Source organism: Pristis pectinata, chromosome 1, assembly GCF_009764475.1.
Source record: "Pristis pectinata isolate sPriPec2 chromosome 1, sPriPec2.1.pri, whole genome shotgun sequence".
NCBI lineage: Eukaryota > Metazoa > Chordata > Chondrichthyes > Rhinopristiformes > Pristidae > Pristis > Pristis pectinata.
This window is the reverse complement of record NC_067405.1, coordinates 126906634-126934237: the sequence shown is the minus strand read 5'-3', so window position 1 is coordinate 126934237 and position 27604 is coordinate 126906634.

Below are 27604 nucleotides of genomic sequence, written 5' to 3'. Positions count from 1 at the left end.
TTTATCTTTTATGCTAGTTTGCCCAGTACCTGCTGGAGACACAATCTGGCAGTTAAGTCCTTCAGGACTACTACTAACAAGATGGTACTAACAAGCCACTCTCGGTGGTGGATGATGAAATCCCCCATCAAGACCACATTCTGTGCTACTTTCAGTGTTTCTTCCATGTGTTGTTCAGCACAAAAGAGCACTGGTTCATCTGAAGAGGGCAGTAAGTGGTAACCACGAGGTTTGTCTACCCATGTTTAACCTGATGCTGTTCCGAAGTTTGATTGTGTTTTTCTGCTGTTTGATGTATTGCAAATAGTGAGAACACATAAAGAACCACTGCTCAACAGTGATTACTTTGGGAAGTTGGCAAACTACAGAGGTTTGGCACATTGTAAGTTCACACCTAGGTAAGCAAGAGAGATTTTTGCAAACGTTGAAGAAAATCGCTCTGAAGGAAGGTCATGGAAGCAAGACCCATACAGGATTTCACAGAACGACAACACAAAGCTCATTCAGCAACACGCATTTCTGCACACCTGGTACGTACCCATCTTCCAGAGGTAAATGATCAGCATCGATGTGAGCAGGGCAGAGACAGGAGGAGCACCATGAAATCTCAGGCAAAGAAACACACAACATTCAGATCTACACGATCACATCCTGGGGGTACAGCTCTTGTGAAATGAGTTAGCAACTCCAAATGACACAGAGACTTGAAGTTTCTACCATTGGAAGGTTCCATAATCACCATGTCACATGGTTTGCAAAGTATTACACAAAGAAAACTTTAATCTTCAAAACACTCATTCACCATTGCTGAGTTTAAAATGGATAATCTCAGGGTTGAAGAAGAAACTAAGCAAACTACACCAGCTACTTTCCATCACGTGAATGGAAACCGCCTTCATCAGACCTTGTAGCAAAGTGGTATAAAGACTAAAACAATTAGAGTGGGGATTAACATGGAAAGGATGTAATATTATTAGGGTGGTAGAGTCATACAGACATATAGCACGGAATCAAGTCCTTCAACGCTCCAAGTCTGCATAATCATCAGCCACCCATTTAAACTATTCCCACATTAATCCCATTTTTTATTCTCCCAACTTCTAACAGTTGTCTACATACAAGGGCAATTTACAGTGGCCAATTAACATACCAAACTGCATCTTTTGGGTGTGGGAGGAAACCAGAGCACCCCTGAGAAAACCGATATGGTCACAGGGAGAATATGCAAACTCCGCACAGTCTGCACTTGAGGTCAGGATTGAATCTGGGTTTCCGGTGCAGTAAGGTAGCGTGTCTACCTGTGCCACCCTAGATATTATTGTTATGTTGATGTATTTTCCACTGAAGAATGCTGTATCCATTTCCTCTTTAAAATTGTGTGCAGTTCTGAGCAGGTCCAGTACCTTGATGAGGTAATAAGGAAAACACCTGTTGTTCTATATTGTCCAGCAGTGAGTTTGTCTAATTAATCCCGTACATCAAAAGGTTTCTGGTCAAAATTTACACCAGCCTCAAGCCAATTATGCTGAAAGATTTTGTGCCAGAAATAATCAGTATTTAATGGGCAGTACCAATTGCCTGGGATTTATATTATTTTTGTCTACAGCAAGAACTCCTTTGCATGTTATCAAAAGAATAGTTTGTATTAAATGTATTACTATCCGGCGTGTCTGCATTTCCCAACTGAGAGGCAGGACTACCTGACAACCTCAAATTATTACCATATACAAGGCTAAAAATAGATACCACCAAATGTGGCTGATTTATTGAACTTGCAGACCAATAAAAACAGATGGTATTAAGTCAATTGACTTTTTCAGTGTTTACAGCATAGGACACTGGGAAGAACAATTTATGGATGTCACCAGGCAGTGACGACAGATTCACAGAGAAACAAGTCAAGCTCTTTTTACTAGAGACTCACTGAAAATGGGACAAGGACTTTGCATATTCAAAGCCAAAATATTTGTAGTAACCTACAAAATGAAAGAACTGATTATAACATTGTCTGCATTGATGGGATTATTAGACAAAGCAGCATCTTTTTGTTGAAATGTTCAATCTTAATTCATTTATCTTTATGATGTATAGCATGTATTTTAATATTTCATATCAAAGAAAAAGCCATTTGAGTTTTTTCAGGTGTTCTTGCCTTTTAATGAGCTGGAAAATACAGATCCTCCAGACAGAGGAATAAGTGTAAACAAACTTTGCTAATGTGTTAAGAAGATTAAGCCACTGTGTAATTGTACTGTGATCTCTGAGGATTTACACTGACTGTGAAGTAAGGGATATTTCCTGGTGCTTATGCTGCTATCATAACCTGAGGATAAGAACTTAGTCTTCATAAAAAGAAATCTTCCTGCATTATATATTAACCATTGGTGGTTAATGGGAAAATAAACTTCAAATTAGGTTATTAAACTTTAGAGTTTATGTCAAAAATAGTTATCACCTTATTAGAGGAAAACCCAATTTTCATTGAAAATAAGCTATGTCATAGCTTTGCTCAGTCATAGCAAACAAAAACAAAAGATGCTGGAAACACTCAGCAGGTCAGGCAGTATCTTTGGAAAGAGAAACAGAGTTAACTAATCAGGTTGAAGATCCTTTGTTGGAATTGGGGAAGAGTGATAACAGTTTGGCTCACAAGTGACAGTCAAGATTTAAGCTAATTCTGGGATTTAAGCTGTAATGATCACTACCTCAAAATACAGTAGCATTTTCCTGCTGTCATAACAAACATTTACCCTTCAGACATTCAAATAAACAATAGGCAGAATCAAGCTGGACAATCGTCACTCAGCTGCTTCCAGTTAAGACTGGGACTTGCATGTATCTGCCGCAAGTATGGGACTTGCTGAGTGATGTAGAGTCCGATAGCAGAGCCTGATTGTTCTGGGATCCTGTACCATTATACTAGGTAATCTGCCTCATCGCCTTTCAGTCCTAAATGGTCTACCCTTCATTCTGAGACAGTGATCCCTAATTCTACACTCCATAGCCATGGTAACATCCTCCTTACCTCCACCATGTTAAGCTCTTTAAAAATGTTATGCATTTCAGTGAGATTATGTTAGTGTAACAGTTAGCGTAATGCTATTACAGCGCCAGTGACCCGGGTTCAATTCCCTCCACTGTCTGCAAGCAGTTTGTACGTTCTTCCTGTGTCTGTATTTGTTTCCTCAGGGTGCTCCGGTTTCCTCCCACATCCCAAAGACGTATGGGTTAGGAGCTGTGGACATGCTATGTTGGTGCCGGAAGAGTGGCGACACTTGCGGCTGCCCCCAGCACATTCTCAGTAACGCAAAAAGATGCATTTCACTGTGTGTTTCGATGTACATGTGACGGATAAATAAATATCTTATTATCATCTCTCGTTCTTCTAAACTTTAGATAATAGATTTCTAGCCAACTCTGTCTCTCCTCATATGAAAAGTCCAAATTAGTCTGGTGAATCTTCCCCGGACTTTCCCTGCAACAAATTGATCACATGTCAATGGCCTCACCATTGTTTTGATGGAAAATCTAGCTCAGTGCTTCCCACATCTGTACCCACCTTTTAAACTCCTCAGGATAAGAGGCTAGAATTTTCAATCAGCAGTAAGCTGCCCACGATCGTCGTTGACCTGCCTGCTAAATCTGCTTGCATCCTGTGCACATTTACCCTATTCCCAGGGGGACCTTCCTCAATGAAGTTGGGAAGGGAGATCAGATTAAGCTTCCACCAATCGTAAAAATACTGAAAAAAGTCCCATAAGACATGCCTCCTAGCCCAGTTAGATTCTAGAGTTGTTAAAATTGTTTCTAATATGCAGACACATTATAACAAATTCAAAAGCTATTAAAATCTAACCAAGGTATTTAAATTGAAACAAGTTAATGTTTAAAACTTATCCCAGGTTTTGGATAAAGAGGGCTCAAGAATACACTCAACGAATTTCATTCAATCATACAATGCATATTTACATCTCTCTGGGATATAAATCTGAGCATCAACATCTGGTGATGAAATTTGTTCTGAATAGTTCTGTGGAAAAATGGAAAACATCAGTAAGACATTTAAAGGCTCCACAGCAAATATTTCCAGAAAGGTCCTCAGTTTTGAGCTCTGGAATGAACAAGTCAGGAATGGACAAATGTTTCACTTTGTCTCAAGCGCATGGCTGACCTTCAATTGAAATGGCACTTTTCAAAATAGATTTTCAAGTGCTCTTCAACTTCCCATCACAAGAATTCCAGTCAACATCTAAAGCTGAGTTTACTGCAGATGCCAGCAATTACAGCAAATTTATTTCTGGTATTATGATTGGTTGTCCAAGTATAAATTAAGTCTTTGATAATTGTTGGTTTGATAACTAACTGCGGTTTCAGTGGATTGGTTGATGCTGTATAGTGGTCGTTAGTCAGCCATTTGATTTATCATTTTTTCTTCCAGTTCTTTTTCAGAAAGAAGTAGTTTGTCAATCTGACGTCTGATTTCAAATAATGTGTGTTGGTGTCATGTAACATATTGAGACAAATGATGCGAGGGAGAATAGTAATGGAGGAGCTGATAGTAACATATGCTGAGTGTTTTGTGAAAAATGACATAGAGAGAGAGAAAAGTAGATACAGTGTGGAGTGCAAAGACAGAGAGAAATAGAGCGAGGGAGGGGAGAGAGAGACAAAAAATTGAGAAAGAAGCAAAATAAGGAAATACTTCCAAGTCAAAATTAATTGTGTTAACTATTAAGGAATCTGGATTGCCTGCATAATAATAGCATATCATAGACTCATAGAGTTATACAGCGTGGAATCAGGCCCTTCAGCCATCTCATCTTATCTACCTGAACTAGTCCCATTTGCCTGTGTTTGGCCCACATCCCTCTAAACCTTTCCCATCCATGTACCTGTCCAAATGTCTTTTGAACATTGTAATTGTCTCCACATTTACCACTTCCCTCAGCTCATTCCACATATCCACCTCCCTCTGTATGAAAACCTTGCCCCTCGGGTCCCTTTTAAATCTTTCCCCTCTCACCTTAAACCTATACCCTATAGCTTTACACTCCCCAACCCTGGGAAAAAGACTGAAGTCATCCACCTTATTTATGCCCCTCATGATTTTATAAATCTCTATAAGGTCACCCCTCAGCCTCCTTCACTCCAGGGAAAACAGTCTCAGCTTATCCGGTCTCTCCTCGTAACTCAAGCACTCCAGTCTCAGCAACATCCTTGTGAATCTTTTCTGTACCCGCTTGAGCTTAATTGCATTTTTCCCATCATATGGCAACTAGAACTACACAAAATACTCCAAGTGTGGTCTCACCAACATTATGTACAGCTGTAACACAATGTCCCTACTCAAGTGGCTTGACCAATGATGATAAATGTGCCATATGGCTTCTTCACCACTCTGTCTAACTGTGCCACCACTTTCAGGGAACTGTACTTGAACTCCAAGGTCTCTCTGTTCTGTTACACTCCCCGGGGTCCTGCCATTCCCTACATATACCCTGCCCTGATTTAATTTCCCATCCCAAAAAAAAGCACTGCATGAATTGTTGTCAGTAACGCACTGCTGTATCTGTATATCCTTATATTAAACGCTAGATTGTCCCATCACCTAATTACATCACAATGGATTCCTGGAGTTTCAGAGAAATTTTCTTTAGGATGGTATCCAGTAGACTCATATTTCTAGACTGGTGTTACTGCATTTACTTCTTTGTTCATATTTAATCAATTAAAAGATGACTTTGGCTCTTGTCATTTCCAAAGAATGCTTCTGTCTCACATGCAAATACTGGATGAATATGGAGATCAGAAGGTTCATTCATTTTTTCCATACATTAGCTACGAAAACTTCAGACTGAGGCATTTGTATATTGTTCTGGTGAATGAAACTTTGCTTGGAAGACCAGTTAAAGTATCGTCCAGAGCAGTGAGGGATTCAAAGTCGCTCAAGAACCAATTTGACCTACAGAATTATAGTGTGAAACAGCTCAAGCTACTTCTCCTCACTGTAATGTACAACAACAAGGCAGGGATGGCTAGAAACTCACACTACTAGTTTGAGTAGTTGGTAATAATAAATGTATCTAAAATTTCAGCTGAATATTTAACATTTATGTACAATCAGTAAAACTGCAACACTAAAAATGGTTTTGTAATATGGTTTCATGGAACTCTATAGATCTTACAATGTCATGAGCAAACGTGAATGAAGTAATTTAATTTCCACAAAATATATAGCTGGCTTTTTATATGCTCTGCAATTGCAAGATGAAGCAAAATCACCATTCTATGAGTAATGAGGTGTGCAATGAACCAATTCACTCAATTCATCAACTTTATGCAATCTGATCCTGCACCATCTGCCTTCAAATTTCATTTAAAGATAATAGATTTCTACAACTACACCGACTAACTAAAACAAATTTGATTTTTTTCACAATATTTTCATATTCTTTGTTAGGGAGCAGAGACAGAAACATAGTCAGCAGGTTAACAGGAACCATTGGTAATAAGCAAGCAGCAGCATTCAACCCATTTCTATTCTACTCAGTATCGATACCACAGAGCCCCCATTTGTCCATTGCACTCACCTATGATGCCACTTCCTTTGGTTCACAGATGATTAACATGGAAACCCTTGATGACATCTCTCACCTTGGCCATTGTTCCCACTCAAAACAGGGACACAGCTGGCAAACTTCACCAAGCTTTCTACATCAATCATTTGAGAGAAAACCGGAAACTGAAAAATTTAAAAATATTTAAAATATGAGGGCCATTTTCTATCTACATGTGTTTGTCCAGACTACCTTTGCCTTGGTGGCTGGGATTTTGAGCAAACATTTATTGGTATTGGTATTGGTTTATTATTGTCACTTGTACCGAGGTACAGTGAAAAGCTAGTCTTACAAACCGATCGTACAGGTCAATTCATTACACAGTGCAGTTACATTGAATTAGTACAAAGTGCATTGATGTAGTACAAGTAAAAACAGTAACAGTATAGAGTAAAGTGTCACAGCTACAGAGAAAGTGCAGTGCAATAAGGTGCAAGGTCACAATAAGGTAGATCGTGAGGTCATAGTCCATCTCATTGTATAAGGGAACTGTTCAATAGTCTTATCACAGTGAGGTAGAAGCTGTCCTTAAGTCTGGTGGTACGTGCCCTCAGGCTCCTGTATCTTCTACCCGATGGAAGAGGAGAGAAGAGAGAATGTCCCAGGTGCGTGGGGTCTTTGATTATGCTGGCTGCTACACCAGGACAACGAGAAGTAAAGACAGAGTCCAAGAAGGGGAGACTGGTGTCCGTGATGTGCTGGGCTGTGTCCACAACTCTCTGCAGCTTTTTGCGGTCCTGGGCAAAGCAGTTGCCGTACCAAGCCTTGATACATCCAGACAGGATGCTTTGTATGGTGCATCGGTAAAAGTTGGTGAGAGTCAAAGGGGACAAACCAAATTTCTTTAGCCTCCTGAGGAAGTAGAGGCACTGGTGAGCTTTCTTGGACATGGCATCTACGTGATTTGACCAGGACAGGCTGTTGGTGATGTTCACTCCCAGGAACTTGAAGCTCTCAACCCTCTCAACCTCAGCACCATTGATGTAGACAGGTGCATGTACACCGCCCCCTTTCCTGAAGTCAATGACCAGCTCTTTTGTTTTGTTGACATTGAGGGAAAGGTTGTTGTCGTGACACCATTCCACCAAGCTCTCTATCTCCTTCCTGTGCTCCGACTCTGTTGTGAGAAAGGTTCTTTTGGTATCTTAAAGATAAAGGTCTGGACACACAGTCTTTGTAATTTAAAAATGGTTTATTAACAAAGACAAACATGGGAACAGAATGAATGGGAACAGATGTACACTCACACACTCTCAAGCAGGAGATTGTGAATGTGGAGGGAAATTGCAACAGGGGGTGAGGTACACACACACACACACACACACACACACACACACACACACACACACACATAATAACTGGGTACAAATGATCAAGGAATAAACAATACAATGTTTGGACACCCTGATTCTGGACAAACATTGGCTCTTTGGTCTCGGTAGTCCTTAAATAACTGCCCTGAAGTAGTGCACAGCTTACTTCAACATCCTCGGAGATAGAAAAGAGATAGAAAACCAAACATGCAGCACTTTTATACTGCTGGCGGGCTGGGTGGTCCAGCAGGACAAAGGTGTTTAAATGGACCAATGGTAGGTGTGCCCGGGACAAAGATGCTCGCAAAGACCAATCCGAGTGGTCCAGCAAGGACAAAGGTGTTTACCTAGTGGGGTGGAGCCAAACCTTGATTGACAGTGGTGTCGCTTTCAGCCATGTGCTCAATGGCGTCATCCCAGCCAGAGGGGTCAGTGTTGTCAGGGTCACATGACAGCCATGACCTTTTACACTACAGACTCATCGCTGTTTGAGATACAGCCTACAACGGTGGTATCATCTGCAAACTTGTAGACGGAGTTAGAGCAGAATCTGGCCACACAGTCATGAGTGTATAGGGAGTAGAGTAGAGGGCTGAGGACGCAGCCTTGTGGGGCACCAGTGTTGAGAATAATCGTGCCGGAGGTATTGCTGCCTATCCTCACTGATTGCGGTCTGTTTTGTTAGAAAGTCAAGGATCCAGTTACAGAGGGAGTGTTGAGTCCTAGGTCTCGGAGTTTGGTGACAAGCTTGCTTGGAATTATTGTATTGAAGGCGGAGCTGTAGTCAATAAACAATAGTCTTAATGTATGTGTCTTTACTGTCCAGATGCTCCAGAGCTGAGTGTAGGGCCAGGGAGATGGCATCCGCTGTAGGCCTGTTTTGCCGATAGGCGAATTGCAGTGGGTCCAGGTTGTCTGGTAGGCTGGAGTTGATGCGTGCCTTGACCAACCTCTCAAAGCACTTCATGATGATGGATGTCAGAGCCACTGGTCGGTAGTCATTGAGGCATGTTACCTTGCTTTTCTTCAGTACCGGGATGATAGTGGTCTTCTTAAAACAGGAGGGAACCTGAGATTGAAGCAGGTAGAGGTTGAATATGTCTGCAAATACTTCTGCCAGCTGATCAGCACAAGATCTGAGCTCATGGCCCAGGACACCATCTGGGCCAAGTGCTTTCCTCGTGTTCACTCTCCGGAAGACTGATCTTACGTCCTCCACAGTGATCACAGGTTCAGCTGCATTGGTGGCTGTCAGGGTGGATGGTGACAATCTACTTCCCTTTTGTTCAAAACGGAGAAAGTATTTACAAAATTCACTTACGGCCAATCCACCCCCCACCCCTCCTTTCCCACCCTCATACCCAAGTCCCAAAATGAGCCAGCAACCTTGAGAAATGCCAGGACCTCACTCGTCCTGTGGCCTCCCACCATTCAGCCATCTATTTGTGCCAAAACTTCTCGGTAGAGTTAAATCACTGAATAGCAGGTACGAATGCAAAAGACCAGGTGATTCAAGTTCCCAGTAGCAGGGTGAGAGATGGGTTTCACCACCAAGCAAGCAGTTGGATGCTGGCCATCTTGGTAATCAACAAGACACTCTGCCAATCCAGACACCTTCCAACTGGGAATACAAACAGGCTCTGGCTATAACTCCAATTCATTGGGCTGCATCCAGAAATAAAACACAAGAAGTCAATATACCTAGCCATACCATCCATTCAAAATAAAACTCCATCATCCCACCCCACTGCCAATACACCCATCTTTTTTATATGATCTTATTCTTTGTTCATCCTTTTCATTGTGCATAGTTCTATGGAATTACTGGGTCACCGAGTCATCAATGGAAATAGCACCTTTGGTCTAAAGGAATACAATTTTTATCAAAATGACATTTTATTAGATTCAGATTTCCTTGCAGTCCCAGGTGATAAAATGTGCTATCACCTTTTATGGAAATAGAAATGCACAGTGACAGGCATTTCACGCATTAGCACATTAAGATTGCAAGTGATCTAACTGAATTCATTTTCAGTACCCTAGTCACCACTCCAATTGCTAATGATGTCAGTCATCTAGAGATTTCATCGAGTCCTTTGTTTACTCAGGGTAACTATAAAGAAAATAAAGACTTGCTCTAATATATAGTGTCATTTGTCTGCCTTTCAGTGCAATTGCAAAGGGCTGTACAGCCAGTCAAATTATTCTGAAGAGCACTCACAGTTGTCTTCATCTTTTACAGTCCCTCGGGGCCCAGGATGACTTGCTTCAACTCCACTTCTGTGTGTTCTGAGGTGGCTGACACATCAATGTGGGATCTGCAGACGCAGGTGGAAAAGAAGGACTTGATGGGACAAGAGGCAGATAATTTGGGAGGTGTGTGCTCCTTCTGTTGTTTACACTGGGCTTCTGAGTGCTCCCAACACTTGGATTCAAGGTTTTCAATACTATTGTAGTTGCTCCTTCTCCACTTTGAGAAGCCATGGTCCAGGGATTGTCGTGACTCAGTGGGACATAAAACTTTTTCAAGGAGGCTTTTGGGAAAATCCTTGAATCTTTTCCTCTGTTGACCTGCTAACCTCTTGCTGTGTGGGACCTGGAATGAAAAAATGCGTGTTTCAGAAATCTGATGTCAGGCATGCAAATAACATGGCCTGCCAAGCAGAGGTGACTGAGTACAATTACAGTCAGTGTTGGACACAGCGGCCTGGGTGTGGTCCCTTATGTTGATTTGCTTATTCTCTTATTCTGCCAGTGGATGAGGGAGATTTTCCAGAGAAACAATGTTGTTACCTCTCACATGCTTTGCCCCATCATATATGTGATGTAGGAAAGGTAGCAGCTGGTTTTGGCACAGTAAAATCCAAGAAATAGCTATGTTTTAAGATAAGATAAGAAAAGATATCTTTATTAGTCACATGCTTGTCGAAACACACAGTGAAATGCATCTTTTGCATAGAGTGTTCTGGGGGCAGCCCCTAGGTGTTGCCACGCTTCCGGTGCCAACATAGCGTGCCCACAACTTCCTAACCTGCAAATCTTTGGAATGTGGGAAGAAACTGGAGTACCTGGAGGAAACCCACGCAGCCTAGAACATAGAACACTACAGCACAGTACAGGCCCTTCGGCTCACAATGTTGTGCCGACATTTTATCCTGTTCTAAGATCTATCTAACCCTTCCCTCCCACACAGCCGGCTACTTTTCTATCATTCATGTGTCTATCTAAGAGTCTCTTAAATGTCCCTAATGTATCTGCCCCCACAACCTCTTCTGGCAGTGCGTTCCACACACCCACCACTCTCTGTGTAAAAAAACTTACCCCTGACATTCCCCCTTATACCTTCCTCCAATCACCTTAAAATTATGTCCCCTCATGTTAGCCATTGTCACACTGGGAAAGAGTCTCTGACTGTCCACTTGATCTATGCCTCGTATCATCTTGTACACACACGGGGAGAACATACAAACTCCTTACAGACAGCGGCCAGAATTGAACCCGGGTCGCTGGTGTTGTAATAGCGTTGCACTAACCACTACACTACTGTGCCTGCCCTCCAGATAATTCATCCCAAGGACACGGGGGATAATTCCCCTGCTCATGTTCAAGATGGTGCTTGAGATCTTCCATGACCATCTAGGCTAGCAGATAATCGCTCAGTTTAACATCACATACAGCCCAGGTTTTTGTGGGAAAGACTTTGGAACGAGTTTTGAATCTGAATCCCTCCCATTTACAGCTGATAGTGCTACCAGCTGGGTCACATCTGAGACTTATACCACCCACAATTTAAGAAAATATTGCAACTACATGTGGTGGTGTAAGTCTAAAGTACTTTGATTCAAACCAGACCTGCATGTTCCAATGGATCCAAGTATGAGGGCCTTCGTTACATCAACTAACTTTTGGTCATCACCATACACCCATAATTGCTGGCTCTCTGATATTTTATTTGTGTTGTTTCTCAAAGTGTAAAATATTGTTAGTACAGGGTACAACAAACAAACACAAAGAAAATGTAGTTCTTGTTTTAAATTTTACTCCAAAAAATATGTAGACACTTTACTTTCTCAAAATAATTATGACCTACCCAGTGGAAACTGGGAGATCTTAGACTGACTGTGACCTGCCTGGTTACCGGTCACTCCTTTATAACAGATGTCTCTGCACAATGGCTTAGCTGTTCACTCTTACATAGGAGAACAGTCAATTAGTTCAATTTAAATAGTTCAATTGTGACACAGGAGATTCTGCAGATGATGGAATCTGGAGCAACACACACAAAGTGCTGGATGAACTCAACAGGTCAGGCAGCAACCATGGAAAGAAATAAACAGTAGATGTTTCGGGTCGAGACCCTTCACCATGACTCAATTGCGACCTGCCGGTGTCAGCTATTTACCATTGATTGAAGCTCAGGTTAAGGCCAAAGTTCCAGGAAAAATTGAACAGAATCAAATTTGTGTAGTTCACAAACTTATGAAACTCAATGTAGAAATGTGTTACTTTAGAAGGAGGCTCAAAATTTTAAGAAGATAGACTACTTTGTTCTTAGGCCCTCAGATGCAAAGGTTTCAGGCACTAGTGAGCTGGAATGATTGGTGTTGGTGCTGTGGCTGAGTGGGGGTGGAGGAGGGGAAATGATTGGGGCCAGTGCTGTCGTTGGAAATAGAATATGTGGCAGCATGTGAATAATCATTCCTGATGCTGTGGTCTTGGCACGAGGGGAAGTGATATCAGACTCAGGATGGGGGGAGGTAGAAGAAGGAACTGAGCTTGAACCTTGGGTCGGGGAAATCCAACAACATGTCAGGTACAAGGGTAAGGTTAGTGATGGACAGTGGGGGTGCAGGTGGTTGCGGGAGGTGGAAGCTTTGACTGATCTGGGGTTGGGGATAAGTCGGCACGAGGTATAGGATTGATACAGTGTACTATAGGGACTATGGACAGAACGATTGAACAAAACAGACCTACCTGACAGGGGCCGCTGTCCAATGTAATGTTGTCTTGGGAATGGCAGCAATGGTCACTTCCAGAACAACGTGCAATGCTTCCTAAGGAATGTGCGTTGGTTTTGCAAGACCGAAAGGATTGGCATTTCTTGACACCTGAACTTTAAACCTAAATTCCATCTTCACTTTCAAACCAAGATGATGCTGAACTCTGAAGTTTCAGATTACCAGAGGGAAGCATAAATACAATCAATCTCCATGATTTGCATTCAATCCATCACATCAAATGAAAGTCCAAATATTTCATCTCAGAAGTGCACCATGTATATACTAAACTAATGCAAATACATTCTGTTCTGTGGAAAAAGGACTCAAACACTCCAAAGGGTAGGAAATCTTAGTTTCAAGAAATATCAGACACATTTTATTCCTACCAAAGTCCAACCTTCCCCTACACAAACATACATAAAAACCATGTGGCTGTCAGCTAAATAATTGCACCTTTCTCCTTGAGATTAGCAAGTGAATTAGCACATTGATAAACACAGACAGAAAACAAGAAACATTGCTCCATCTTGACAAGGGGCTGACCTGGGACTCAGAAGAGGATCTGGGTGGGAGGGGAAGTCAATTAAATTCCTCCTTCTTATTTCCCCATCCCGTCCCCACAAGATAATAAAAGCACAGATTGTAAGAGAAAGCCTAAAACTGCAGAAACATAACAAATGTGTAGCATAGAAACATAGAAAAATAGGAGCCAGAGTTGTTTATTTGGCCCTTTAAGCTTGCTCCACCTTTCAATACAATGACCAATTATCTCAATACCATATTCCTACTGCTTCGCCATAACCCTTGATGCCTTTTGTGCCTTTTATGTTAAAATCTAACTCTCTTCTTAAACATATTTAGCAAGTTGGCCACCACAGCCTTGTACGGTAGAGAATTCCACAGTTTCACCCGCTCAGAGTGAAGAAACTCCTCCTCACCTCAGACCTAAATGTCCTATCTGTATCCTGAAACTGTATGATCATGTGCAGGCAGAAGAGATTTAGTTTAATTTGGCATCGTACTTGGCAGAGGCATCATTGGCTGAAGGGGTCTGTTCCTGTCGTGTACTCTTCTATGTTAACCAACTTTCAAACGATGTATATTACCCTCATTCCCATATCCTTTACTTTTTGCACATTAATTTCTTCAAAGATCCTCTTAAAATCCAAATACATCACACCCACTGGTTCTCCCTTAACTCTTCTAATTGCAAAATTGGTTTATTATTGTCATATGTACCGAGATACAGTGAAAAGAGTTTGTTTGCATGTCTTCCAGACAGGATCATTCCATACATAAGAACACTGAGGTAATACAAAAGGAAAAATAGAATGCAGATAATAGTGTTACAGTTACAGTGCAGGTAGACAAATTGCAAGGGCTGTGATGAGGTAGATTGAGAGATCAAGTGTTCATCTTTATCGTATAAAAGTCCCATTCAAGAGTCTTATAGCAGTAGGATAGAAGCTGTCCTTGAGCCTGGTGGTGCCTGTTCTTATGCTTTTGCATCTTCTGCCCAAGGGAAGGGGGCAGAAGAGAGAATGACCAGGTGACAGGGGTCTGATTATGTTGGCTGCTTTCCCAAGGCAGTTCCTTAAAAAACTAGTAATTTGACCAACATTCCCTTTCATAAATCAATATTGACTTTGTCTAATCTGTCTAAGCGTCATATTATAACATTCTTTATAATAGACTCGAGCATATTCCCTACCACTGATGTTAGGTTAACTGATTCTGTAGTCTCCTGTTTTCTCTTTCCCTCCTTTTTTAAATACTCCAGTTCCATTTGCCACCCTCCAATCTACAGGCACTGTTCCACAATCTGTAGAATTTTAATCTGAAGAAGATAGCAATTAATGGATTCCCTAATTCCATGGCTACATTATTTAGTACTCTGGGCTGCAGATTATCAGGCCCTGGGAATTTATTGGCACTGTTAATTCAGCTAGAACATCACAAGATGCCTAACAGTGTAAATATCGGTGATGAATCCCTGGCTGGGATATCCAGAATAAGGGTTTTCAAAATTTCCAGTATTTTCAGAATTAGGGATATAACACTCTCAACAGAGATGGGGGGAATTTTTCTTCACCAAGTAAGTAGACAATCTTTGGATTTCACTACCCAAGAGAGCTGTGGAGGGTCAGTCAGAGTACAATCAAGACAGCAATTGATCGTTTCTTAGATAATCAGCGAAGCAAGGGATATGTGGTTGGTACAGGGCTAAGGTAAAAGATCAGTCACAATCTTACTGAATGACCTTCTCCAGTTTCTGTTATTATAGCAAGACCTAGCTTTGTTGATTTCTGGTAGCCATGCATCTACAAAGAGAGAATATATTTTCTGCTTATCTCTCCAAGAGCTTCACATTCCACATCACTTTCTGTGCCATCCACTCAGACTTGCAGGTGGTTATTCCGCACACAACTGCTGCTCTTGTCTTCCTAGGTTGGCAGAGTTTGAAGAGGGTTTGGCAACTTGCTGCAATGGATCCTGAAGATAATACATGGCAGCTCTGGTGACAGAAAGAGTGAATGTTTAAGGGCAATGTATGGCAAACCAGTCAAGCTAGCTGCTTTTCCCCAGATGGTGTCGTACTTTGACTAATTTAGATGTTTATAAAGTTATGAGGGGCAGAGATAGGGTAAAAGGACCCTTTTTCTTAGGGTGGGGGAATCTAAAACTAGAGTGCATAGGTTTAGAGTGAGAACGGAAACTGAGGGGCAAGACTTTCACACAGAGGGTGGTGGTATATGGAACAAGCTGTCAGAGGGGACATGGTAGAAGCAGACACAATTGAAACATTTAAAAGTCATTTGAACAGGTACTTGGATAGGAAAGAAGTATGGTCCTAATGCAGGCAAATGGGGTTGGCCTATATAGGCGTCATGATCAGCATGGACAAGTTAGGCCAAAGGCCCCTTCTGTGCTATACAACTGCATGGCTCTATGACTCTAATTTGGGTGCTGTACTCAACAAAGTAAATTAAAGTTCTTCCTCACACTCCTGACTTGCGCCCTGCAGATTTTTGAAGGGCTATAGAGAGTCAGGAACTGAGTCATTCACCATTAAATAAATAGCCACAATATTTATGTGATTTGACGAATTAAATTTCTGGGCAATGGTGATTCCTAGAATCTGGATGGCAAGTGGTTTAGCAATTGGTTAAATCTGTTATAGTAGAGATGCTTGGAGATGGCCCCTTGCTGAACTTGTTACATCCTCTTTAGCAGCTGTGTCCGAACATTGTCGAGGTCTTGTGCATGCAGGCATGAACTGCTTCCTTATCTGGGTTGTGAATCAAGCTGAACAGTGTGCAATCACCATCCCCAATTCTGGACATTGTGATGGAAGGAATATTGTTGGTTTTACAGGCTTCTTTCATGTAGATAACATGTTCATGGTAGTCAATTCTGGGTTTGTTGAGTCATCCATTTCTCCAACCCCTTCCTCACCATGAAAGTTTTAATTCACCAGAACTTCATACATTTATGTTGAACATGAACACATTTGTCAGGGATTTTATACACAAGTTGCACTTTAAAAACACCTTGCTGTTGTTCACCCAATGTGATTTAAAAGGGATATGGTCGGGACATGCCTTTTATTTTTAATAAATCACCCAATTCCTTCTGAATTTTATTATAATAAAAATGTCTGCCTGCAGAACATTGCATCCAGTTAAGGTCCACGGTTCATCTCCAATCGAGTCATTGCCATTTGTAGCCTCCAGATCAGCCACTGGTTCATCCAAACCAATTGCGGCTCTCAGAATCAACCCCAGTCCCCACCCCCCAAAATCTCATCCCCGGTCCAACCTGCGCAATCTGTTCATCTGCTGGCCCAATCAGGTGGCCAGGGGCTCATGTACCACTAAAACCTGCCCTTCCAACTCCCCAATTATCTCTCTTTGATTACTTCTGTGCTTTGTTTCCTGCAGACAAGCAGGTTGGTAGGTACATTGGCTATTATAAATTGACCGTTGTGTGTAGGTGACTAGTGGAATCTGAGGAAGATGATGGAAATGTGGAGAGAATAAAATGGTTTTAATGCAGGGTTAGTGTAAATGGATGATCAGTGAGGACTTGGTGGTTGAAAGGTCCACTTCCATGCTATATAACCCTCTCCCACCTGCACCAACCTTGGTGTTTCCCTCACTTCCATAACTGGCATGGAGCATTTCTCTAATTGTACTGATCCATTTCCTATGGGTTAGCTCAGGAATTCCATTGCTGCTCTGAGCCCAGCAATCAATAGGTTTGTAAAACACAGGTCAGAGTTTAATTTCTCTTGAAGGTGAATCACCTAATTCTTTCCTAAAGTAAGGATGTCTCAATTTTGTGATTTTGTTTTGGTAACTTCAAATTTACTGTGAGCATTAATTTTAGCACACATTTAGTGTTCCAAAAGTATGTGCAATGCAATTTCAAGGCATTTGTCCTTAATTCTCCCAGGGTAGACTTGGATACCTAAACATACCAATAAGATTATTTCTATTGAAACAACTTGTAGAACCTCTGATGGTAGTGAGAAGATACAAACAAATCCAAGTAATTATTTGCAACAAGTATAGTTAATGAATTATTTTTGTTTTTTCAGTAAGAATAGTAAATCTCAAAATTTCTCAGCAGGTCAAACAACATCTGTGGAGAGTGAAAAAAGCGTTAATACTTCAGGATGATGGCCTTACAGTTTTTGGTAGTCTCATTGCAACTCATTAAAGAATTTTCAGTACACTCCTGCTGCTATAGCACTGGAAACATTTTGTATCAACGCCTCTTCTTCAACTTTTCCCACTGATGCCGTTTTACACATCATTTGCATGACTTCTGCGTTTCTCAGATTAGGAACATTAGTTCCCATTTGTTCAGTTTCTTAGATCAGAATCAGAAATCTTCATTTCATGTTTAGGTTACACTCCAAGTAGAAAATAAAGATTTAGTGGTCATCATAAACTCCAAAAATCACAGCAGGATTACAGCCCATCTGCACTTGACTGATGCAGCATTTGCTTAACAAGCACCTTCAGATGTCTCATATTTCCCTATTTTCAAAAATGAGATGACTTGCAATAATAAACAAACCAGGCAACCTCAAAGCTCAAGTTCAACTGGAGGTGAAACTGCCTCACTTGCTGCCAATTATCTTTTTTTGAGCCATAAGTCCTTTATCTTTCGAATGTTAAATTAATGACGTCAATATAATACCTTAGTCAGTGGCAAAGCAATGGTGCAGTGGATACAGTGGTAATGGAGTGGTTAAATCTTTGAAACCTTAAGTTCAAATTAACCATGGCAGTTGTGGAATTTAAATCCATACGAACACAAGATAATAGTTGTAGGAGTAGGCCACCTGGATCCTTCTCTTACTATGATAATGACTGATCTGCCCAGAGCCTCTGCTTCTCTTTTGTGTCTATTCCCCATAGTCCTAAATTCTCCGATCTTTCAAAAATGTCTCTACCTCCTCTTAAAATACCTCCAGTGGTTTCGTTTCCACAGCCCTCTGGGATAGAGAATTCAAGAGATTCATCACCCTATGCAAAAAGAAATCCCTATACACTTTAGTTTTAAGTGACTGGCCACTTATCTTGTAACACATTGATCTCATAGAAACCTGCCAAAAAGATCCAGCAATCTCTGCAACACAAACTTACTATTTTCTGATATAAATTGCTGTTAGGGCTCAGTCCACTAGACATGATGTCATCATTGACTGAGCAGCCAATCACATCAAAGAATTCTAAGAGACAGAAAACCAGGAAGTACTAAGCATGAACTTTTAATTAATATGTTAAATATTAGATGGAACATGAAGTAGGTTTTGGATGTTAAAAAGCATTATTTTCAAATCCATTTCAACATTTTATATGGAAAATATGATCAACTACATAAAATGAATTACAAAGTAAGAGTTTTCTAAGCAGGAATTATGTTTTAGAGTATCACTTAGATCTCATATACAGGAATAGCTTTCAAACACTTGAAATTTTTATCAATTTATTCAATTTCCTTAGATTGAAGTGGAGACAGCTGTAAAACAGGGCAGGCCATGGAGACAGACTGAATCTCTGAAAGTTATCTGTGTATTAAACCTTGCAGGCATGGAAATGGTAAAGTTCGTGCCAGTATCTCAGTGCAATGTTGGCAATCTCTGACAACTTCACTGTCTTTACATCAACACCATCTGGGCCATTGCAAGTTATAAGTTTTGGGTAATTCTTACACAAATGATTTCCACAGTTTGATTTCTGTTACAATTGTTTTGCCAAAAGCACAAAGGCATCATTAATTCTATACATGTTTGACAAGTTTCTGATGAATGATGGTCTGGAAAATATTGACCTTAGAAAAGACAACTCAAGTATAGCCTTTATACTTATTTTAAAAAAGTCTGTAAAATTGGACTTGAAACATTGTTGAAAGATTCTGGTGAAGTTTTCCACTTACTCCCTAAAACTTAAATTTTTTTAAAATTTTATTTACAGCGTGGTAACAGGCCCTTCCAGCCCAACGAGTCCGCGCCACCCATTTTAAACCCAAATTAACCTACCCGTACATCTTTGCAATGTGGGAGGAAACCGGAGCACCCGGAGGAAACCCACACAGACATGGGAGAACGTACAAACTCCTTACAGACAGTGACGGGAATTGAACCCTGATCGCTGGCGCTGTAATAGCGTCGCGATAACCGCTACACTACCGTGCCGCCCACCTTACCTTCTGGTTATCTTCATTTTTCACCACCTTATTCCTTCAGGGACTTCTTAAACTGGAAAGAAGAGGGCATAATGCTATCCTCTGGTGCTTACTTTTAATAAGGGCTAAGAATCAGGACAAAGAGGAGGAGTGAATTCCATGGCAAATCAGAAACAGAAAGAAAAATAAAGTGTGTGAAAGAGATTGCATTACAGAAAAAGGAATGAAAAAAGATATTATTTAAACTTCCAGTTATAATTAAAATGTGAACCAATGAGATGCTATATGTGCATAGTTCTTTTTTCAGTGTTAAAGCAATTAAGTAGCAATAATTAATGTGTTGTAGCAGCTAGCTACACTACTATGAAATGAAGACACAGAGTCGGTTGTTTGGAGTCAGAAGTCGAATGAACGACAGGGGCGCGGTGCACCTTTAATACCCGAAATCTTCCCGCGTTACAGTTCCCGCGCTAACATCACGCACGGGTCATCTGACCTTCCCGCATGCGGGCTTTCCTAGCCAACGCTGGAGAAGGAGGAGGGCCCCGCGCCATCTTGGGTTGGGGCCCTCCGACGACGCTCGCGATCTCAGGAGCCAGTTCGATACCAGTGAGGTGAGTACGCCGCAGTGTATCATATTAATAGCACATTTAAAATTTGAGGCAAGCCTAGTTTATAGCTACTTTGCTAATATATGTCCTTTAATTTTGAACACCAAACATCAACAGCAGGTTGAATTCTCTCCCCCATGCAAATACAGAAATTTCAGCTGATCAGCAGACATTCCCCGATGCCATTTTCGCATTGTTATGAATAAAGATCCACAGCTTGGTCAGCAAATTTTATTTGATGTTTTAATTGTGACCTTCTCCAAAATTTTAGCACAAAGTTCTAGGTTGACAAACCTGTGCAATGTTTGGGGGAGTGCCTGCACTGTTGAAGTACCCCCCATGATGAATCAAAGCCTCTCTGTTTTTTCAGTTGAGCTTTAAAGATCCTATGGAACGATGTCAAAGAGAGCAACAGAGTTATCTGTAGTGCTCTGGCCAATGTTTATCCATAAATGGACAATTCTAAAGAAAAGCTGGTTATCTGGTCATTAATGTGTTGCTGCTTGTGCAAACTGGCTGCTTGTTTTCCCACATTACAGTAGTGGATACACTTCAAAAGGAATTCATTGGCTCTAAGACACTTTGGGATAGAATGATATGGATGAGCATGATGGTTTAAAATTTCTATTCTCTCTTTTATTTTGAGATTTTCCATAGTTTGTGCTCTACCATAATGTAATTTCCAATATATGGAGGATTAACTATTTGTTTATCTTTATTTAATCCCATTGCATTAGAAGAAACTTTATCATGCGGTAAAAGAGAATGCAGGAGATCCGATACTGAATGTCCCACCTAGCCAGTTCAAATTTGGCCTGGAAACTGTGTGTTGCTGATACTGGAGGTAAGGAATGCACCCTTGCTTGAGTGAGATACACCAGCTATTACTCTTTTCAGCTATTCCAGCTGTGGGCTTTCCTCAAATGAGCATCAACACTCAACACCCTTTCCTTCCATCATCAGAACAATGAGACTTGGATCACAAAGGTGAATCAAATCATAGAAGTTGTTCAATGATTTGACCACGCTATTGTCCTCATGTTAAAGCTCCCCTTGAGCTTTGAGCAAACTATACAATAATGCATGAAATTCAGAGCTTACATTCCTCAATCCCAGGCTATCCAGGTGATATGTAATCAGTACTGGAATATTCATCGGGCTCGAACAGTGTTATCAAGAGTTAAACCAAGAGTGAATCCAGCCTGCCCTGCATGGACTGTCATCCAGGAGTAGGGGCTTTCATTGGATACCATTTGCAAATGAGCCATGACTGCTAGATTTAGAATGTTTCTCTCTTTAGCAATTTGGTGGACAGAGCACTCCTATTTCTTGCTGCACATGAACACACCCACATGGCATAACGAATGCCTGTAAAGTGGGCACAACATCAGTGCACTTCTTGGCTTTGGTTAGAATTGCCTTGCTCTCCCATTTTGAGGAGAGCATCAAGTTATCTCCAGTTGTTGAATGCAGTTGTTTCTTGAGTTGACTGAGATGAATCTGAATTACTGTGAATGTATCTGATGTACAAAACATTTATATATCAAACATTGTAAATTCAATCCCTGATATTCTACTGCACAGGGAATAGAAACAGACAGGCATCATGGCAATGCTGCCTCAATCAGAACATTAATGCAGTTGAATTGACTTTTAAATCTGAACTTGATTTAGTTTCTCTACACTTAGGTAAGAATAATTACAGTCATTTCAACCTTATAGCATGATTTTAAACACTGTATTAATAAGTAATAAGTAAATCGACATGCAGAGTACAAATCCATTCCAACTCACTTTATCCTCCAACTAGGTATAAAAGTAGAATACTGAATATTCTAGAGATCTGAAATAAAAATAGAAAATGCTGGAAACACATAGCAGGTCAGGCAGCATCTGTGGACAGGGGAAAAAAGTGTTAACACTTCAGGCCAGTGACCTTTCATGAGAAGACTGGGAAAAGTTTGAGATAAAAGTTAGAGTTTGAAGTTGCTGAGAAAGGGAAGGTGTGTGATGGGGAGGAGATGAGAAGAAGGTGTGGTGTTGTTGGCTGAAAGGGAGCTGAGGAAGATAGTGAGTAACAGAATATTGGTCTGGGGAAGGAGGAAACAGGAGACAAATTAAATCTTAAATTACCAGAATAAGAGGGAGAAAAAGCTGTAAATGTGAGAAGGAAGGTGATTACCTGAAATTCTTGGATTTAATGTTGAGTCCCGAAGGCTGTAATTTTCCTAGTTGTTAGATGATCTTAAACTGGCCTTCATTGGAACAGTATAGGCCAAAGGCAGAAGACAGAGTGGGATTGGGATGGAGAATTAAAGTGACAGGATCTCCCTTACTGAGAGGATGGGGGTGTTCAGTGAAATGATTTTCCAGTCTGCATTTGGTTTCCCTAATGCAGAGAAGATCATATCACAGGCACTGAATGTAATATAGTTGATGGTATTGGATCACTGAAACATGAGGAACCAGCTTTCATCTTCCTAACGTATAATAGCAAGAAGTGACAACACCTTGATAAGGAATATCAAAAAAACTGCAGATGCTGGAAATCTAAAACAAAGTTTTAGTTCTGCGAAAGGGTCTCTGACCTAAAACATAAACTCTATTTCTCTTCCCATAAATACAGCCTTATCTGTTGAGTATTTCTGTTTTCGCCTGAGGAACAGTATCTTTTTATCCTATGGATTACATCTGATTGAACTAATTGGGCTACATTGAACCTCATCACTCTTCCTCTGGGATCTGCCGAAATGAAAGCTCAGGAGTAAAAATTTCTCACCTCTATAGAACTAGATCTTCTGCTCTCCACCTGAGCAGTCTACAGAGTTAATTCCCATTGGGGTGCTAAAAATGAAGTAACTCCTCGCTGATGTAAATAACAATTATGGGCAGGCACGGTAGTGTAGCGGTTAGCATAACAGCACCAGCAACCCGGGTTCAATTCCGGCCACTGTCTTTAAGGATTTTGTACGATCTCCCCGTGTCTGTGTGGGTTTCCTGTGCTCCGGTTTCCTCCCACAGTCCAAAGACGTACGGGTTAGGAAGTTGTGGGCATGCTATGTTGGCACTGGAAGCGTGGCGACACTTGCAGGCTGCCCCCAGAACATTACGCAAATGATGCACTTCACTGTGTGTTTCGATGTACATGTGACTATTAAGGATACCTTTATCTTGTCTTAACAAGGAAAGTAAAAAAAATGTGCACAAAGGGTGAACATGCAGCAGGTAAAGGTCTCCACAGTCAAGATAGAACATAGAACAATTACAGCACAATTCAGGCCTTTTGGCCCACAAAGCTGTGCCGAACATGTCCCTACCCTAGAAATTACTAGGCTTACCCATAGCCCGCTATTTTACTCAGCTCCATATACCTATCTAACAGTCTCTTGAAAGACCCTATCATATCAGCCTCCACCACCGTTTCCGGCAGCCCATTCCACGCACTCACCACTTTCTGAGTAAAAAACTTACCCCTGATGTCTCCTCTATATCTACTCCCCAGCACCTTAAACCTATGTCCTCTTGTGGCCACCAATTCAGCCCTGGGGAAAAGCCTCTGACTACCTACCCTATCAATACCTCTCATCATTTTATACACCTCTATCAGGTCCCCCCTCATCCTCCGTCTCTCCAAGGAGAAAAGGCCGAGTTCCCTCAACCTGCTTTCATAAGGCATGCTCCACATCCCAGGCAGCATCCTTGTAAATCTCCTCTGCACCCTCCCTATGGCTTCCACATCTTTCCTGTAGTGAGGCGACCAGAACTGAGCGCAGTACTCCAAGTGGGGTCTGACCAGGGACCTATATAGCTGCAACAATACCTCCCGGCTCCTAAATTCAATTCCCCGATTGATGAAGGACAATACACCATATGCCTTCTTAACCACAGAGTCAACCTGCACCGCCACTTTGAGTGTCCTATCAACTCGGACCCTAATATCCCTCTGATCCTCCACATTGCCAAGAGTCCTACCATAAGACTATATTCCGCCAACATATTTGACCTACCAAAATGAACCACTTCACACTTATCTGGGTTGAACTGCATCTGCCACTTCTCAGCCCAACTCTGCATCCTATCTATATCCCTCTGTAACCTCTGACACCCCTCCAAACTATCCACAACACCCCCAACCTTCGTGTCATCCACAAACTTACTAACCCACCCCTCCACTTCCTCATCCAGGTCATTTATAAAAATCTCAAAGAGTAAGGGTCCCAGTACAGATCCCTGAGCTACACCACTGGTCACCGACCTCCACTCAGAATACGACCCTTCAACAACCACTCTTTGCCTTCTGTGGGCCAGCCAGTTCTGGATCCACACTGCAATGTCCCCTTGGATCCCATGTCTCCTCACCTTCTCCATAAGCCTCGCATGGGATACCTCATCAAACGCCTTGCTGAAATCCATATACACTACATCTACTGCTCTCCCTTCATCGATGTGCTTAGACACATCCTCAAAAAATTCGATCAGACTTGTAAGGCAGGACCTGCCCTTAACAAAGCCATGCTGACTATTCCTAATCATATTATACCTCTCCAAATGTTCATAAATCCTGCCTCTCAGGATCTTCTCCATCAGCTTACCAACCACTGAGGTAAGACTCACCAGTCTATATCTTAGAGATCTTAGAGGAACTGTGGGAGTACCCTAGGTAAGTAATTGCAATGCAGTTTGTAAATCCAAAGCATTGAATGCTCATTCCCTCCACTATCAGTGCACAGTGGCTGTGCACCATCTGCAAAATGCAGTTCAGTTACTCACCTAGACTACTCCAACACCAGCCCAGCAACTTGCAACCTCTACCACCAAGAAGGGTCTCAGCCACAGGTGAACACCACCACCTGCAGGTTCCCTTCCAAGTCATGCATCATCCTGACTTGGAAATCTGTCACTGGTCCCTGTCATTGCTGGGTCTAACTGCTGGAAGTTCTTATCCAGCAGCACTATGGGAGCATCTTTACCAGAAGGACTTCAGCAGTTCAAGGTGGAGCTCAACAAAACTTTCTCAAAAGCAATTAAGGATGGCAATAAATGTTGGCCTGGCCTGCGATGACCAGCTGATTTTTTTTTATCTAGCTAGGATCAGAAAAATAATCTACTCAACAAGTATAAAAATTGACTCAGATTTTGACGATGTGTATCTCAATATTAACAGCTATTGAGGTGAACTTGAATAGGTCAATGAATACTCTCTTCAGACTCGCCAATGTGGTTGACTCTTAACTGCCCTCTATAATGTTCTAGCCAGTCATACAGTTAAGCAACAATTAGAAATGAACACAATTGCAGGCCTAGATGGAAACACCATGACCTGTGAAAGATTAAATAAATAAGTCTTGAAAGGAGGCCTTTAGGCTGTCAACTTGCGTGAGAAGATGGGTGCTCAAGAGAGACTGTAGGAAAGGGAATTAAATACATTGCCAAAACAAATCATTTTTCTCACAGAACAAAAGAGGATGAATAACCTTTTACCATCTTAATGTTTGAAAAATGACTAAATTCCAAAGAAGGAGCTATAAATATAGCTCGGAGGAACAATGGCTAAGTTAAACTATCTTGCTTGCTCTACACAGATTTTTTTTATTGATTCAATTAAAAAATGTAGAATCTATCCTGAAATATCATTTTTTTCTAAAATATGGAAATACATTTCACTGGAAGGATTTTTAAAATTTTTTTGATATATTAGTCTAAACCTGTTATATATTGCACACACACACAAAGCAGAAAGACCAATTTCCATAGTAATTACGAAATGTGTTGCTGCAAAATAAATACAACACAGAAAGTGGTTAATTTTGCTGTCCAACCACTCTTTTAACTGTTGTAGAATCCAGTAAGTAATTTGAAAAGGATATTATATATAGCCAGTTCTTCATAAAATATAACAGCAAACAAATGTGGGATAGTCATTTAAAAAAACACACACACACACTGTAGATTCCCACCAGAAATAGGACACTATCCAACAAGCCATCTCACTGGTAATTTTTCCCAAGGAGTTTCTCACCACAACACCAATTGGCACCTCTTCCCAATTGGTGTTAGCTAGGCACGACACCATAGCTGATGAAGGTCTCTAAGCTTTCCTCTAGAAAGTACAAAACAGGAGCTGAGATTCCTGGATATTTACTAAAACCTTGCCAAACATCAACAGTCACGTCTTTTGTAGGGGGCTGAGTCAGGCGGGAGTCCCAACTCTCTCACAATCAGGACATTGGCAGTGTGGAAAACAAGAATACTTCACAATGGCAGGCAAAGGTGACACTTCACCACATGCTGTCCGCCATCACAAACTTCAGTCTCAAAGCAACACTATCCTGTCGTACTGCACTGTGCACAAATACCTAAAACACCAACTGCCTTGCACAATCTAAAACCAATTTCTTCCATTCTAATAAATGCATGACCATTTCCTTGCCACCCCTTCATTATGAATGGTAGGTGAGGTCTAATGAATCTAATTAGATTACCTGAGGAGGTAACTGAAAAGAATGTTTATGAATACAATTTACATTAACATTTGTTAATTTTTCACATGAGAACTTAATTGCTAATATGCATAGCACTGAAGACAGTTATTGACCTTATTAGGAGTCTAGTTTATTCAGAAACAGAGCATAGAATTATATCTACCAATGGCAGGGAAATGATGACTGAGCCTCTCAATACCAGTGCTTGAGTTCCAACTATTCATTCTAAGGAGAATGTCAAGGCATAGGAGGTCTTATAGAACGGTGACAGGCAAAGTAACATAAACAAGGTACAGTCTCTTTGCTGCAGAGATGGTTAAGGGAAAAACTGATAAGAGGAGCTCCATTTGACAGCAAATAAAGGTGGAATTATTTCTAGAGGCAGAAGGGTTGATAACCAATCGACAGAGATTTAAGGTTATCCATAAAAAGAACTAGAGTTTACATTAAAGAAGTCATACAATGAGTTATGGTGATCTGAAACACAGCCAAAATGTCCTAAAGGTCTTGACAGTGTCATTATTAAAGGTTAATGACCAAAAGCTTGGAAAAAGACGTGGGTTTAGATGAGGGACAGCATGGGCAAGTACAGAGCCTGCAGCCTCAGCAACTAAATGCATAGCCACTAATATCGGTGAACAGGTCCTCCCCAGGTTACAAACGATTGACTTATGGAAACCCCATACAGACGAATGAGTGTTTGGGAGACTGGCAAGATAGTTGGAGATGAATTTACAGGGGCTTGGACATCTTCTGGTGAGTGGGAACAGGGAATTCTGCATGCCTTCTCTCCCTCGAATACTACCACCACCCTCAAGCCGCAAGAATCGAGAGCAGGGTCAAGCCAAGTAGAGCTGGGATCGCTGAACAGACTCACTCACT